This window comes from Rhinolophus ferrumequinum, chromosome 8 (assembly GCF_004115265.2).
Source record: "Rhinolophus ferrumequinum isolate MPI-CBG mRhiFer1 chromosome 8, mRhiFer1_v1.p, whole genome shotgun sequence".
In the NCBI taxonomy this organism is placed as follows: domain Eukaryota; kingdom Metazoa; phylum Chordata; class Mammalia; order Chiroptera; family Rhinolophidae; genus Rhinolophus; species Rhinolophus ferrumequinum.
In genome coordinates, this window is record NC_046291.1 from 50639553 (window position 1) to 50657993 (window position 18441).

Below are 18441 nucleotides of genomic sequence, written 5' to 3' on the forward strand. Positions count from 1 at the left end.
AAATAATGATCAGAATTCTTTCAGTTGCAGTACTTATGTTGCATCTTGATGTTTGACTATCATATAAATATAACTGTGCTATTAGGCTCTATTTTTCATTGCAGATGAAATTGATGCATCTTTGTGTGGTATAGTCTGACATAGTAAAATTGTTCCTCTCTAGGTAGGATATTCATAAAAATGTAATTATCGTAATCAGAACAGTCTTTAAGCTCATGAGAGGGGATTGCCAGATTTGTGATTGGCAGTTTTCAATCACTTCACCTATAATAAAGAAACTTAAAGCAGCCTTGGAAATCACTCATATCTTACAGAGGGAAACCCTGCTGACCAAACAACAAAAAGTGTTGGGAGATGGTTATGAGAACTCCAGTTGGCTTCTTCTGCCTGGGTTTGGGCAGCATTGCACGGAGCCTTTTAACAAATTTCATTCAGTGCTGTTTGCTGGGAGAGTGTTTTGAGAAGAAAGAGATCCTAGAAAGACCACTGTTACTGACTAGAATGCATTTATCATTTTCCTTGTTGAATTTATAACTTGCTGGAGGAACAGCCCTGGAGCTGCTGGGCATACACCATGCCACCTGGGAAAATGTGGCAAGCCCTTCAGTGGGATTCGGCCCTCGGTCCGATGGTGTCTCCAGTGTTCTTCATGTCCCAAATGCTGGTGTAGGCTGCATGTTTAGTAGATGTAGATACCACAGACAATCCTATGTCGGTGGGCTAGAGAAATAAAAACCAACAGAATAAAATTCATAGGCTGTTCAATGTGAAGAAGAAAATGATCTATTCAAATCAGAAAGCAACTTTGTTTTTGATTTCCTCTGTCCCTTTTGAAATTTTTCAGTGGGAAAAGATTCTTCCCCTGCCACTGGATTAAAACATCCATCACCCTATGACTTGTTTTTAAACACTCTTAAGTAATAAGAAGTCCTACAGGCACTTTACGTCTCCCACACAGTCTCAATTTAAAAATTAGAACATTCAATCTTGTGTAATAATCAACTCTTGGAATCAGATTTAAAGGTGAAATTTTTCCCTTCACTCATCTGGGGCCCTCTGTAGCCAAGAAACCAGGGAAGGGGAACACCATCTAGTGTTTCCAACTGTCTGCACCATTTCACTAACATGATTTTGTTCCAGAGTCATAGCAGGAAGAGGGAAGAGAAGTAAGTGGGGAAGAGAGAGGAAAGTTCTAAATTGGCTGGTTATCTTACTAAATGGCCTCTCTCTTTCTGGGCTAGGCAACGATATTGAAAGCCATCTTTTCCTCATGTGGGGTGTTCTCATGGGTTTTTCAGAGACCCACTACCCCCCATTGCTGGGGACCTCTCACCTGAAGTTCCCTTGATCAACAAAACTCAGTTTTGTGTCAAAACTCCAGCTTCTCCCTGCTGAATCCTAAGAGCCCCTCTAGGTGGCCCTGTTGGACAGGAGCTAAGTTTCTCCTTTTCTCTCTTCCAATCCCGGCCTCGCAGTCCAGCCACCTCTCCTTCACTGTTAGAATTCTTTCCTTCCAGTTTCCAGGTGGGAAGCAAATACCAGTTGCCAGCATCCTACGTGCGCATCCTCAAAGCTGCAGATGTGTATACAGCTCTCTGAATGAAGAAGCCTTTTCGGTGGGAAAGCAACTTTGGGGTGGGAGGGGCTTTCAGACTAGTGTCCTCCTGAGAAACCCTCTTCACAAACCTTCCCTCGCCATCTTCAAACCCTCTGACTTTTGTTGTGTGGAATGGCTGTTCCCTACTCCTGGGGAGAGTCCTGCACTAGCTGTAACACTAGGGGCTCTTCCTGGCACCATTTATGGACATGATTCACTCTCTGGGAAAGCTTAGCCTGGTCCCCCTTCTTCCTTTTGGTAGTGGTTCTGCCCTCAGGCACAGACAGACCTGTTCTGCTCAGGTCAGCCTACACCTGGCGTTCGGTGAACAGCCCCACTTGGCTGCCCTCTAAACCCTGCCTTCCAGCTCAGCCTTTTTCAGTAATGAAGGTGACATTTCGACCTTCATCTGCTACCTTTCATTTTGTTTCTCAGTTTGTTCAGAACCTGGGTGGGGAAGACAGGTGCTATTTATTGGGTCCCCTCAGAGCCCCAACATCTTTTTACCTTGAATGTAGGAAAAGGATTTGAGTCATGTTACCACTTTTTGGATAACCCCTTTAAAGATTTCTCTCTTTTTGTGGCTCCTCTCTTTTGCTTGTCATGTATTTTATCTTGATATCTAAGTAAGAACTTCTTATTTAACATCCTGAAATGTTTCTTATGGGAAATGGTTAGGAAAAAGCTTTTATGGTTTTCTTGAGAAGTAATTGATTATAGAAACTATTTGAGGACAAATACTGGGGGTGCCAAAAACATGTATACAAGTGGACACTTTGGTCAACGTTGCACAGGCAGTAGTTCGCCGTAATCAGAGGTGTCTGGACGCTGATGGTAACCATTTTGAGCATCTCTTGTAATTGCAGGAGTCAAACGTGACTTGTATTCATCTTTTGTTATCGGTATATATTATCACAATTTTAACATAGTTTTCCTTTCTTAAAATGTCTTGTTTTTTTTTTTGTTTGTTTGTTTGTTTTGGCACTCTCTGTATATAGCAGTGAAATGAAGATCTTTTAGATCAAATTTTACTTTCAGGAGACTCAAATTTTTTTCTTGGCTTTGCCAAAGACTAGCTATGTGACAATGGGAAGTCACTCCATTTTTCCAGATCCTAATTTTTTCATTTTTAAAATAAAGAGTTTGGCCTAAATAATCTCTCAGGTCCTTTTCAAACTCTTACTGTGATTCTATGAGACCTTGAAGGAAGTGGAAGAACATTTCTATGGCTAAGTAGGCAGTGCTGGTGATACGGGCATGAAGGTTAACAATGAAGGTTCCTCTCCGTTCATGAATTTGTCCCTTCCTCCACTGAATGAGACACACACTTACTGAGTGTGCACATTTGCATACTAAGATATTTGCCTGCATAAAATTTAGTCCTTAACCCAAGGAACTTACAAACATGAAAAAGCTGCACTGTTCACAATTATTGCTTAACAACATATGGTATTTTATTTACCCAACAAATATCTACTGAGCACCTACCATTCTGTATACAGTAGTCCCCCTTATCCACAGGGGATATGTTCCAAGACCCCCAGTGGATGCCTGAAGCTAAGGATAGTACCAAACCTCATATACACTATGTTTTTTCCTATCCACACATACCTATGATAAACTTCAATTTATAAATTAGGCACAGTAAAAGATTAACAGCAACAACTAATAATAAAATGAACAATTATAACAATATACTGTCATAAAAGTTATATGAATGTTCTCTCTCTCAAATATCTTACTGTACTATATGTACAGCATGGAGATGCCGGACAAGGGAAGGATTCACATCCTGGGCAGGACAGGGAGGGACGGCATGCGATTTCATCACACTACGCAGACTGTCACCCCATTTAAAACTTATGAATTGCTTATTTATGGAATTTTCCCTTTAATATTTTCAGACTGCCATTGACTACAGGTAACTGAAACCTTGGAAAGCAAAACTGCGGATAAGGGGGGACTACTATACAAAAAGACACGGTGGGATTGTGCTTGGGGTGCAGTGGGTAGAGTTTCCTCTCAGAGCATTACAATACATATGCAAAGAGACCTCCAGAGAGCCCAGAATCAGGATGGGTTTAAAGTAGAGTGAAAGCCATGTGACAGTTCACAGCCTCAGATCTGCCCTCACATCCTTGGTCCTGTGCTTCCAAGGACAGAGACAAAAGACATTTCCATTAGGAAAATAATGGTGGTGCTTTTCTTTTCTTTCTTTCTTTCTTTCTTTCTTTCTTTCTTTCTTTCTTTCTTTCTTTCTTTCTCTCTCTCTCTCTCTCTCTCTCTCTCTCTCTCTCTCTCTCTCTCTCTCTCTCTTTCTTTCTTCTTTCTCTCTTTTTTTTTTTTTAAGGCGTGACAGTCAGTATTCACTCTGTTTGAGGTTTGACTACTTCATAGAAAAATGTGTCTATAAAATACCTGGTAGTTGTAAAAGGCTTGGGTAAGGCCCAGGGAGTCAAATAAATATATGTTATTTATTCAGCTGTCCCAGCCATTACCAACCTCCTTACACCCAAGGACTGTCTGTCCTCTCCTAAATTTTATTTGTAATATTGTTGCTGCACAGGCAGGAAAAAAAATGTAGAAAATCAAAGCTCTGCCTCACTGAAAAGCTATCTTCCAAGTACAAACATTCTTCATGGCATTTCAGGCGTACTTTGACACCGAACCTGAACGATGGTGGCAATGCATTTATCTGGAATAGCAAACACGGTAATTGCAGTAAAAGTTACTTGACATTGTAGTTCAACAAGCATGTCCTGAGCACTTTTGGAGCACCTGACTCACTGCATTAAGTACATAAAAGATACCAGAGATTATGTACTCCAAGCCACAGTGTCAGAGTAAATGGGGAGCCCACTGCCTGATCCTCCGCCTGTGAACAGCAATTCTGCGCCCAGTGAGCTTGGAGGTTGCTCTTTGTTCATGTCCGATCTCCAACGCTGAACCCTAATCCTGCTTTTTTCAGTGACTTTTTCAAGATAAATTATGTTCACCAGCTCAAATGTATCATCTTAGGCATTTTGAAAGGCCTTGAACTTTATTGTGATAATGGACATTTAACTCACTCTGAATTCTAATCAGGTAGCTTTACATAGGAAGATAGGCTCCTGCCTTACTTTATCTAATTTTAGTATTGACTATATTGAAATCTCTCCTAGGCAGGATCCCTAAAGAGAGGGTACTTCCACTGAAGACCCATGGGGGATTTTGCTTATTGGGAAAAGGTGGCAGCGATACCACCTAAAGAAGTATCCAAAACAATAAGACACGTGGGGAAAACCTCCAAGTGGACAGAGAAGTTGGAAGGGGTTGTGGCATACTTCAGGTGATGGTGATCATATTTCCCTAATCAGATCCCAGGGCAGAAGGCCTGGCACATGGTGTGAAGCAGGACAGATTTTTTTTGAAATCTGGGATGTATGATCACCATCTTCTCAATAAATGAAGCAGCAAGAACCAGCAGCTGTTCAGAGTATAAGTCATTAACAATGAGTCTTTGTGCTTTGAGGGATTCAGAGCAGTGGGTGGGGAGCCTGCTGATGTAACCCACTGAAGAGCCATCCATCGCACAACACAAAGAGGGTTTATTAACCAGGGTTTCCTGGAACCACTTGCTGTCATCACCTTGTCTGTAAGGACAAAGGTGCAATCTACTGACCAAAAAACAATGTAGCTTTGCTTCCAAATAACACAGTCTGGGAATGAAAATACAAGAAGCAGGAGCTTAATGTTACATGTAAATTGTATCTCAATGAAAATAAATAAATAAAGCAGGCGCAAGTACAGGACAGATGGATCGTCAGCTACCCTTTATTTTTCAGTTCTACGGCTGCTTCTTAAACAGATTTCAAAATTCATACTGTTTTATAAAATTAAATCCTTATCATTCTGCCTTTTAATCTTGTGCATTTGATTTAAAACTTGGGAATTGTTTTGTTGCAAAGGTGGAGATCCAGAAATTCCAATTCTCTTACTTAATAAGAATGTTATGTCCAGCCTGACGTAATAGGAGAAAAGTTTCCCTTTGTTGCCAACACTCAAAATCACCTCTTAGTTATGTGCTTTGAGAATGATCCTTGAAAAATGTCTTAATTCCCATTCTGACCACCAACATAGAAGTCTGTAGGCCTCCGTCTCCATGTAAAGTTGCTGTATGCTTGTTCAACTGATCAAAAGATGACTTTTTAAAAAATTATACATCATAATAAATCAATTTTGATGATTCAATATTTTGTGCTCTCTGTATTATCATTTTAGCTCTATTGGAGTGGATAAGAAAGACTTTGATTTTTATGAGAAACTCAAGGTCAAGGGTCTATAGTTTTTCCTCTACATCAGGGCATTAAATGGTAGGCAGAAACATAAAAGAGATGCATTTGAATATACTTGGTGTGTTGGTTAGGTTGTTTATAGATTCAAATGATCAACTAAAAATGTATTAAATTTATAATCACACAAAAATCGGGAGATATGGTATTTGCAGGGTTCGCTATTTCAGTGGCTTAGTGACTTAACGAAGCCCTGGACTCTTCCCACATTTCCATCCCATCATCCTGGGCACATTGGTGTTAATCCTCAGGCTTGCCCCCATGGTCAGAAGATGTCCACTATAGCACCATAATAACCTCACCTATCAACTAAAGGCACAAAGCTGAGAGTATCCTCTGTCAGAAGACAAAGCTTTCCAGAAACCAGTTAGGCTTTGAAAAGTAAAAAGCTGGTCAGTCTCTTACATGGGAGGTGGGCTATGCCAGCACATAAAAAGGGTGGGAGGGATGGCATTTGAATAGGCAACCAATAATATTGCCACAGGTGGGAATTGAGAAATATTCCATTTACATATGCTGGTTAATGGAACCATCTAATTATTTTCCAAGGAGATCATGTCTTTGAAACAAGCTCACAACTAAGTAACCATTTTCAAATCAGTTAAAACAGTACAAAGGAGAGGATATATATGAGATGTGTCTGAGGGGTGTCTGTAGCTTGATGGTTAGGTTGAGCAGTGCTCAAAAATGAAGAAAATCTTTCAACAATGATAATTAGTTCCTGCTGGCAGCGTGTGCCTTCCTACGGAATTATAAATTGCCACCTATGAAGTGTTCTTGCCAAAGACAAAAAACAAAAAACCACAAACAAACAAATTATGTTAAACCTCTAGATCAAACACTCAGCTTACAGGAAGTACAGGGAACAGAGGAACTGAATATGGAGTGAACCCACAAAGGATGGCAGCAATGACCTAACCAAACCATTTCTGCCGAGTTTTCTTGGCTGTGGCACCCTTGGTTCTTGCTGATTTTCCAAGCCTGATTTTCAGCCTTCTTTCTGGTCAGTTCTGTGAGCTACCTAATAGTCTGCTGATAAATTATTTCTCTGCATAAATTAACCAGACCCAGTTTCTATTATTTACAATCAAGAATTCTGATTGATACAAAATGTCCTACCTGTCTGCTCCACACCCATTTAAGTAAATGCTCCTTGGGGACATTCCCCACCCACCTACAGAGAACTTACATCTGGCTTTCAGAGGAGAGGTCTGTCAGCACACTCACACAAAAGCAGATAAAACCCATGACACTTACCTACAATAATCAACCTAGTTCTTCATTTGTAAAAGTAAAGGATAACACAGGATCACCAGACATTAAGGAAAGCCAGCTAAGCAAAAAGGAACAAATAGACCTGACCTGGAAGAAAAAGAGCAGAACAAAATTTTCATCTTAAAAAGAAAGAGTCCATTTGATATATTCAGGAATATTTGAGAATATTTTCCTACATACAAAAAGAACATTCACAGAGTAAGAGTTATTGGAAAATAAAAGTCCAATAAGAGGACTTCATTCACCACTGAATCTCAGCACTTAAAATAATGCCTGGAATTCACTAATATTTGTTGAATGAATGAATGATCAATGAAAGATATACAACTGAAAGTCAAATTAGTGATCTGAAAGATACAGGTAGGAAAATCTCCCAAAATTTGAAATAAAAAAGGTCAAAGTAAATGAAAATTTCAGAATAAGCAATATGGAGAACTAATCAAGGTGATCTGAAATCTACCTAATAGGAGCTCCAGAAAGACGGTACAGAAAAAATGACAGAACAAATGAAAGAAAAATAAATAAATAAAATTTCCCTGGGCTGAAGAAAGCACAACTTATAGATTGAAAGAGCCCTGACAAATCCTGGAGAAATCATAAAGAACATGATTCTGAAAAATTCCACATAAATAAAATTTACAAAGAAACAAGAGGCAGATTAGCAACAGACTTCTCATCAGCAACACTTGGTGCCAAAGACACCAGAGCGATATCTTCAAAATTCTGAAGGAAAATAATTTTGTACCTAGAAATCTATACCAAGGCAAACTTACAATCAAGTGTGAGAGCAAACTCGAAATATTTTGAACACACCAGGACTCAAAAGTTTTGTCACAAACACACTATCTCTAAAATAATTACAGTACTCAAAAATGCACTTGAACAAAACAACAATGACAATAAGTAATCCAAAGAAAAAGATAATGTGGGATAAGAGAAAAAAAGTGAGTCGAGATAACCCAAACACAGTACCTAGAATGTATGAAGCATTCAGTAAACATTTGTTACTTTAATAATGAATGCCTTGCATAATATACACACATAGAAATAAGACTTTGTGCTTAATAAGCATAATATCCATTCTTTTCAAACACCCTTAAACATTTATATAAATAGACCATGAAGTGCTCTTCAACCATATTGGTGAAAGTATAAGTATAAGCTTTCTGGTGAACAATTTGATAATACCCATGCCATTTTAAAATGCAAATAGCCTTTAAACCAATACCAATATTGAAAAACTCTTCCTTTCCCCATGAATTTCACTGGCACCTTTATGAAAAATCAAGTGATGCTCTATGTGTGGGCCTATTTTTTTCACTCTATTCTGTTCTGTTTATCTATTCTTTATTTGCTCACTTTCAAAGATGATATAGAGGTTCATATGGACCTAAGGAAAGTTTCCTTGCCACAATGTTATTTTTTTCTACTGTTCTATGCCCTAGAACTGATTACTCAATACAACAATAGATTTAGTAAAAATTTAATACTATGGTAATATAAAGAATACTTTTGGTTTTGGTAGGAAGATTTTCACCATAGTTAGGAGAATATTCTGGGACACTGTATTCTTGGACCTTGGTGTGTGTCTGGAGGTGGGGAGTAAATTTTTTTAATTAAAGGAACTGCCATTTTGCATTTTTATATTGTTATCAAATATTTCTCTCCCCTCCCAAATTCCTGAAGGACACTGAAATGATCCATGTTGCAAATAATACTGAAATGGTGACATGTTTTGAATAGCTCTCAGGTATTAGAAATGAAGTATCTTATAAAACTAATTCTTGGTTTGAAAAAATGTCACTGTGGTCCATTGTGCTGAAGCAACTAGATATCCATGTGGAAATATAAATGGGACAAGACTCAAATTTTTGTTATGTGAAGCCCTCCAGCAGAGTAGACTTTTATTTGTTCACTATGCAAATAGGAGAGAGCCAAGGGTCCTCTTCTGACTTGACAGAGCAACTCTGATAATATTTACACCATTAGGTGTCATCTACAACATTATCACCAGGGTAACAAATAAGACTATCTTAACAAGTCTTAACAAGAAGACAGAATTACAGGTGTCATTGAAGGTTATATTCACATAACATGCAAACAATTTCTAAAATCTATAGTACCTACAAGACTGCTTTGTTCAAACAATAATGCCAATGATAGATAGATTTATATTAGAGAGAACAGAATGAGCTGGTAGCAGTTGTGAATATTTGCACGAATCTTCATATTACAAGGGAAACAAGACTGATGCCTCTGTGAGAGTTCAAATTTAAGACCTTATCTCATCAGATTCTCTGACCAAGTTTTCAGATGAGGAAGGATGTCTCTCCCTTTGTAGCTGCAGTAGAGAAGAAACATCTTTTCCATTTCTTTATTAGACTTTTTCTAATTTAAAGTTCTGTATTTTCAGAGCCAGGCTCTGAAATTTCACTACTTAGCATTAAAAGCAGAATGTAGACCTATGGGGCTCAGACCTATAGAAAAATGGATTGTCAGAATTTGACTTGATAGTAGTGAAATAGGTACAATTTATCTTCCACAATTCAAACAATCAAGAGTCAGACTGACATCAGACTTCTCATCAGCAAACACAGGTACTAAAACATGAGGAAATAACTACCAAGTTCCTTGGCAACATGATTATAAATTAGAATACTGTACACAGACAAACACTATTAAGTTTGACAGTGGAATGAAGACATATCATACATGCAAGGACTTGGAACATTTACCTCCTACATGCTCATTTTAGAGAGATTGTCTGAAAATATTCTGCAGCACTGGGTATTTGTCCAAAGAAATCCAAAACACTAATTCAAAGAGATATATGCACCCCTATGTTTACTGCAGCACTATTCACAATGGAAACAATTGAAATGCTCATCAATAGATGATTGGATAAAGTAATTGTGGTACAGATATCATGGGGGAGGCATGGAGCAGAAGGAGTGTAGAGGAGATCCAAGATGGCGGAATAAACACTGTGCCTGCTTCTTTCCATGAACACATTAAAATTACAACTAAATTACAAAACAGTCAACTTGGAGAATCATCTGAAGTCTAGCTGAACAGAAGTTTTATAAAGAAGCCACGGCGAGACTGATAAGAGAAGCAGAGACACGAAACCCCAAACCTCCATGTGGCGCTTGAGAACCGGGAGGGATATCTTGCCCCAGACATTCCCCGCAGGAGAGGGAGGGACCCCAGCTGCAAACCAGTCTCCCCAGCCTGGAGTACTACTGCCGGGAAGAGGAGCACCCACAATATCTGGCTGTGAAAAACAGTGGGGATACCAACAATCTAGGTGGGATGGAAGGCTGCGGGAAAGACAGAAGTCCTCTTAAACGCCCGCGCACAGACTCACTCACTCGCAGGCACTCACCTTAGGCTCCAGCCAAGCGACAGTAACTCGGGGGGCATCATACGGGAGACAGACTGAGGGGTATGGCTTTGTAGCAAGAGCTGGAGGATGGTTGCCATTTTCTCTGTGTAGGGTCCTTCTGAGCAGCGAGCAGACAGGAGCTCTTTTTCCTGTGTTGAGCCCGCCCCCACAGGCCAAGTCTGAATCTGATTGGCCGGGTGAGCTCTGCTCTCTTCACCCTGCTGACTCACTGAGTGAGTGACACACCCAATGCCAGAGGCACTTTCTCTGCAAGCAGCCAGCCCCTCCCAAACTGCACTTTTTCTTGGAAAACTATAGGAGTCCACCGGCGCAGGCAGGTGGCAACTGGCTTCGGTGTGCTCTGAGACTTTCGCAAAGTAGCTCCAGGTTCAGCATTAGCACCAAACCAGAGTCTACATTAACCTACTTACCACAACCCTTCCCACTCTAGTGACTCCCTGAGATCCTGCCTCACCCAACTTGTGTACTGCACAAGGCTTTATCAGTGGCTGAACCTTATGGAAGCTGGCAAGTGGCAGCATGTCTTGGGGTGTCCTGGCATTTTGTGGAGCTACCCCAGGCCCAGTGTTGGTGGCAGACGTCCTCGGTTTGCAGCGTGGCCTCTCCTATGTGCCTCCAGGGTTAGCAAAGGCAACAGATAACCATGGATCACTTTGTAGCTCCTACCAGGTAGTCCCCAGCTTGTCACAGGCAGTGGGTGACCTGGGCCTGCACCAGAGGCCCCAAAATCAATATACTTGGAGATTGGCTCAGACCACAGCAGAGCACTGCCCAATTAGCCCCACAAGCAGCACACCCGAAGGGCAATCTCAACTGGCAGTAGAGCTGGCTGGGGTGACTCCCATTAATGGGTAAGCCCCCTGCACAGCAGCCCGTAAGCTGTGAATGTGGCCAAGCCCCACAGCCAATCAGCCTGAGGGTCAGTCCCACCTATAATGTGGCCAATACCAACCATGGCTCAACTATAACAGGAAGGCACATACAACCCACTTAAGAGACAGTCCAGGAGCACCCAGCTCAGGTGACATGGAGACTGTGCCACTGGGCCCCAAAGGGCACCTACTACATAAGGCCACTTAGCCAAGATTGGGAGACACAGTAGATCTACCTAATACACAGAAACAAACAGAGAGTCAGACAAAATGAGGAAACAAAGAAATACATCCCAAATGAAAGAACAGGAGAAAACTCTAGAAAAAGAACTAAACAAAATGGAGGCAAGCAATCTACCAGAGACAGAGTTCAAAACAATGGTTATAAGGACGCTCTAGGAACTCAGTAAGAACTTCAACAGAGATAGCAAACATAAAAAGGACATAGAAACCATAAAAAAGAACCAGTCAGAGTGAAGAATACAATAACTGAAATGAAGAATGCACCAGAAGGAATCATCAGCAGACTAGATGAAGCAGAAGATTGAATCAGCAATTTGGAAGACAAGGTAGCAAAAAACACCCAATCAGAACAGCAAAAAGAAGAAAGAATCCAAAAAAATGAGGATTGTTTAAGAGATCTATGGGACAACATTAAGTGTGACAACATTCGCATCATAGGGGTACCAGGAGGAGAAAAGAGAAAGCAAGTGATTGAGAACCTATTTGAGGAAATAATGACTGAAAACTTTCCTAACCTGGTGAAGGAAACAGACATAGAAGACCAGGAAGCACAGAGTCCCAAACAAGGTGTACCCAAACATGCCCAAGACACATTATAATTAGAATGGCAAAGGTTAAAGACAAAGAGAGAATCCTAAAAGCAGCAAGAGAAATGCAACTAGTAACTTGTAAGGAAGCTCCCATAAGATTGTCAGCTGATTTCTCAACAGAAACTTTGCAGGCCAGAAGGAATTGGCACAAAATGTTCAATGTAATGAAAAGCAAGGATCTACAACCAAGATTACTCGACCAAGCAAGGCTATCATTTAGAATCAAAGGACAGATAAAGAGCTTCCCAGAGAAGAAAAAGCTAAAGGAGTTCATCACCACCAAACCAGTATTACAAGGAATGTTAGAGGAACTTCTTTAAGATGGAAAAAAATATATAAAAATTATGAATAATTAAATGGCAATAGCTATACATCTATCAATAATTGCTTTCAATGTAAATTAATTAAATTTTCCACTCAAATGACATAGGAGGGTGAATGGATAAGAAAACAATACCCTACATATGCTGCCTACAAGAGAATCACTTCAGATTGAAAGACACACACAGACAGAAAGTAAAGGGATGGAAGAAGACATGTTTCATGAAAATGGAAATGAAAACAACAAAAAAGGCTGGGGTTCCAATGCTTACAGCAGACAAAATAGACTGTAAAACAAAGACCATAACAAGAGACTAAGAAGGACCCAGTAATCCCACTTCAGGGTATTTATCTGAAGAAACCCAAATGCTACTTTGAGAGGACATGTGCATCCATATGTTCGTTGCTTCATTGTTTGCAATGGCCAATATGTAGAGGCAGCCTTGCTGTCCGTCGATGGAAGAATGGATAAAGAAGAGGTGGTACATAAATACCATGGAATATGGCTCGGCCAGGGAAGGGAGTGGGTTCTGGCCATCTGCAGCGTCATGGAGGGACCTGGAGGGCATTGTGCTGAGTGGAGTGACAGACAGAGAAAGACAGATGCCATGTGATTTCGCTTATACTCGTATGTGGAATGTAAAGAACAAAATAAACAAACAAAACAGAAATAAACTCATAAATACAGAGAATACATTGGTGGTTCCCAGATGGGAGCGCGGATTGGGGGTGAGTGAAAAAGGGAAAGGAATTAAGAAGTATAAATTGTTTGTTATAACGTAGTTACAGAGATGTAGAGTATAGCATAAGGAATATAGTCAATAATATTGTAATAACTATGTATAGTCATATTGGTACTAGATTTGGAGGGGTGATAGATGGGAGGGGGTTGAGGGGCAGGGCAAAAAAGGTGAAGGGATTAAGAAGTACAAACTGGTAGTTACAAAATAGTCATGGGGATGTGAAGCATAGCAAATATAATCAACAATATGGTAATAATTATGTATAGTGAGTACTAGACTACTCAGGGGATCATTTCTTAAATTATACAATTGTCTAACCTCTATGCTGTACACCTGAAATTAATATAAAATAATATTGAATGTCAACTGTAATTGAAAATTTTTTAAAGGTGGGGAAAGGTGAAGGGGAATAAGAGGTCCAAATTTCCAGGTATAAAACAAACAAGTCATGGGGATGTAATGTAAAGCATAGGGAATATAGTCAATAATATTGTGATAGCATGGTACAATGTCAGACGGTTGCTGGACTTATCATGATGATCACTTCTTTAGGTATGTAAATGTTGAATAACTATAGTGTACACCTGAAACTGATATAATATTGTATGTTAGCCATATTTTAATAAAAATATTATTTAACAAATTGTGGTACATATATGTACATATATACATATTAGTCTGCCATAAAAAAGAATGAAATTTTACCATTTGCAACAATATAAATGGACTGAGAAGGTATTATGCTAAATGAAATAAGTCACACTAAGAAAGACAAATACCATGTGATGTCACTTATATGTGGAATCTAAAGAACAGAATAAACAAACAAACAATTTCTGTGAGAAATAGACTCATAGATACAGAGAACAAACTGATGGTTGCTAGAAGGGAGGGTTGGGAGGATGGGTGAGAAAGATGAAGGATTAGTAGTACAAATTGGTAGTCACAAAATAGTAACGGGGATGTGAAATACAGTATGAGAAATATAGTCAATAATATTGTAAAAACTATGTGCAGTGTCAGATGGGTACTAGACTTATTGGGGGGGGACCACTTCATAAATTATATAAATGCCTAACCATTATGCTGTACACCTGAAACTAATATAAAATAATATTATGGCATGGCCAGATGGCTCAGTTGGTTAGAGTGCAAGCTCTCGACAACAGGGTTGCCAGTTCGATTCCCACATGAGCCGGTGAGCTGCACTCTCCACAACTAGATTGAAGACAATGAAGTACCGCTGAGCTTCTGGAGGGGCGGCCTGATGGCTCAGTTGGTTAGAGCACAAGCTCTCAACAGCAAGGTTGCCAGTTCAATTCCCGCATGGATGGTGGGCTGTGCCCCCTGCAACTAAAGATTGAAAAATGGCAACTGGACTTGGAGCTGAGCTGTGCCCTCCACAGCTAGATGAAAGGACAACGACTTGGAGCTGATGGGCCCTGGAGAAACACACTGTTCCCCAATATTCCTCAGTTAAAAAATAGTAACAATAATATTGAATGTCAACTATAATGTAAAAACCTATAATGTAAAACATATATAGTCATAAAATATAAAGTACAGCATAGGGAATATAGACAATGGTATTGTAATAGCTATGTATGGTGTCAGATGGGTTGTAGACTTTTTGGGGTGATCAATTTGTGAGGTGTGCAAATGTCTAATCACTATGTTGTTTTATACACCTGAAACTAATAATAAAAAAAGAAAAAGAAAAAAATAATTCTGCAGCAAAACAAGGAGAAATGAAAGGGGAAGAGCAGTGACTCAGGAAACAAGGAAACAAACCTCCAGAGCAGGAAAGGGAACTTCAAATATGCTTTGTTGTGAAGCAAGATGAAAGAGCAACCAGGAGAAATTGAAGAAGAATGTGATGCCCAGGAGAGGGGGCACCAGGAAAAAAGGGCGTGTGGAGGAGGAGAATGGGAACAAGTGAGAGAATAACTAATAAAATATCTGGAAAAAGTTGAAACTATTATAATTATAAAGGCAAATGGCACAAAAACAAAACAAAAATGCAAATAAAATACCAGAAAATCCCACACAATTTAGAAAAGGAAATGAAAGCATAGTGTGCCCCTTGGTTTACAGTAAAGAGAGATTTGCTCTACAGGGATGAAAATTTGTTGTTGGAGTGTAGTAGCCCATCAAATTGAATGGATAAAGTCCGAGTAAATGACAGAAGGCCTTCAAACCTCGGCTCAGAGATTTGTGCCCAAAGTCCAGGAAGCACAAGAGAGCCACAGCTAGTTCTTGAGGAAGAGAATGAAAAATTAAAGGCAGTATTTTAGTAATGTTAGTGTGGCAGTAGAAAAGGCAGGAAGCTGAAGGATAAGTCTTGAAATTTTCCAGGCATGAGGTGAAGGAATAAATTGACAGTAGAGAAGGAAAAGAGAGGACATCAGAAAGGCATTTCAAAAGAGGGCTGCAGGACTCGGGTACCAGGACTGAATAAAGTGGTGAGGATGGCTCCAAGGTTTTCTGGTCTGTGAACTGGGGAAATGGTGATGGTTCTTTACCTAGTATTGCTGTGTTATGACATACATATTTTCCCTCCTCCTCTTCCTCGTCCCCCTCCTCCTTCTCTTTCATCTTTTCCTTTTTCTCTCTCTAGGTTATGAATCTCCTTGATGGTGGAGACTAAAGCCTGTGTTTGTTTCCTTGACACCTGTACGAGGTCCTACAACAACAGCTATTCAGCTAGTGCTCTGTTGGTGACTGTGGGTGGTGGTGACAGTGGTGATGACTATGGTGATGACAGAGTGTCAATGTCTTAAAGATAAAATCGGAAGAGCAGTGTCTTGGGCATAAATAAATGACAATGGAATTAGAGCTTTGGTGAGATATCAGTTCCCATTGGGAGTTAGAAGAAAATAATTTTTGAAAATATTGCTATTATTTCATTAGTGAAATGCCTTCATTTTTCTTTAACATCCTTTACTTAACTCTGTATCTACATAGAATTAAAACTAAACAGTATTGGGACATCTCCCCACAGTCAAGTAAACTTACATTCAAATTCTTCTTTCAAATCCTTTTTGACTGAAAACAGACTCTTTTTTTTTAGGAAGGAGAGTTATTTAAATAGGCTTTGCCCTGGGAGTATGAGCTTTCTATACTTTTTTTTTTTTTTCCTGAAGATAAAAAAAAATATGTTATTTTCAAAGAAAGCTCTAGGTGGCACTTGTGATGTATTCAATAGGTGCCTCAGATCCTTTTTGGAAAAGGTTTGGTAAAAAAAATTTCAATAAATATTAAAACAGAAAAACCTTCATTACAATAATGAAGATCAGTAACTTATGACTGTGTTTTCTATATTACTATGTATGAGCAATATCTTTATGCAGTGTTTGCATTTAAAATTTGGGCTTCAATTCCTTTTTAATAACTGCAAGAGGGGAACCAGCATTTCTATAATATGTGAAAACCCCACATCACTAAAATAATAAATAAGAAAGTAATGTTTGATTTGCAAAAGGATTGGCTATAGCTATTCTATTAAATATTCAGTTCCTCTATTCTATTTAAAGTATTTCAATTTATAAAACTAGATTATAAAATTAGTTTTCCAAGGTTCATCTATTGTGTAAAGCAAAATAGGTTATCATTAATTTAAAAATAAAGCACTACAGCTTAAAGTGGGGTTTTTTTTGTTAGTAATATTAACAAAAAGAAAAGAAATTTAAAGCAGATGTCTTAAGAGTTTTTTACCCAAGGCATAACATAATGACTTCAAGCAAATATGTTGTCTTTTCTGTTATTTGGTTAGGCAGTTCCTATTTAGCAGGTTGCTTAATTGTCTTATGGTCCCACTTTAGTGTAGAGAGATTGCAAGCTCTTTTAACAGAAATGCAGGTTGAAAAGGTACTATTTCAAGTAGAAAATATTGTTGCCAAATACCCTGGCAACAACAGTAGCCTGCTATTGCATCTTTCCTCTACCTACTGTCTAGGCCTTCACGTAACCATTTTATGGATTAGGTTCCCTTGTGGCTCTGTCTCACTTTTATACCTTTATTCTCCCTTTGTCTCATTTTCATTTCATGCTTTAAATGTATTTTTTCTTTGTGTATCTCTGTAAGACTATCAAACACAATGAAATCCTTTGGGAACAAGATGGGTTATAAATAAATTGATAATAATGCTAATATGCTGTCTTGTAATTGCACTAATTTGTAGGTTTTAGATGAAATTGACATTTTGAAGATAATATCTCAAGTAGTAGTAAACTCAGCATGTCAGAACTCAGAACTAAATATGCAAAACTGCACCCGTATTGAAAAAAATCTTGGATCTCAGAGTAATCGTTGAGTTTCTTTGATTGAGAATGATAGGAATGAATTCTTGCTAACTTGAACAAAAAGGGACTTGAACAGATGGCTAGCCAGAAACTCACAGGATGGATGAGAGGCCAGAGGCCACGCCTGGTCTCAAAACAGGAACAGGAACAGTTCCTAGAGTCCAGAAGCACAGACAACTTACGGATCATGTGGAGGTGCTACTGCTCCAGTGCCACACACTCCCTTTATTTCCCATCCTGTGTGTCTCTGCTCAAGATGAAAAGTTCCACGAGTCCAGATTGTTTAATGCGTTCTGTGCTTTCACAGATTTCCAGAGCTAAAATCATGGGAAATTCAGCATGGAGTAAAAGCTGTAGCTTGAAAGGTTGCCAAAATATAAGGAAATATAAATTTGGAAAGATAAAATATCCCAAGATACAGTAGTCTTCCTTTGGGTCACATGTGGCTCCTCGGTATAGCAAGGTAGGAGTATTGGTTTCCATCCTCACGACTGCCCACAATTGGAGAGGAAATTCTCCTGGGGAGGGACAATGGTTGCTGACCACTGAAAAAACAACCCATGTCACTACACTATATTAAGAGTAGATTGTTAGTTTCTATGTTGTGTTGTAAACCCCTGCAATGGATTGAATCGTGTCCCCCCAAAAACAATGTCCACTCAGAACCCCAGAATGAGACTTTATTTGGAAATAGTCACTGGAGATGTACTTAGTTAAGGATCAAGATGAGATCTTACTGGTTTAGGGTGGGCCATAAATGC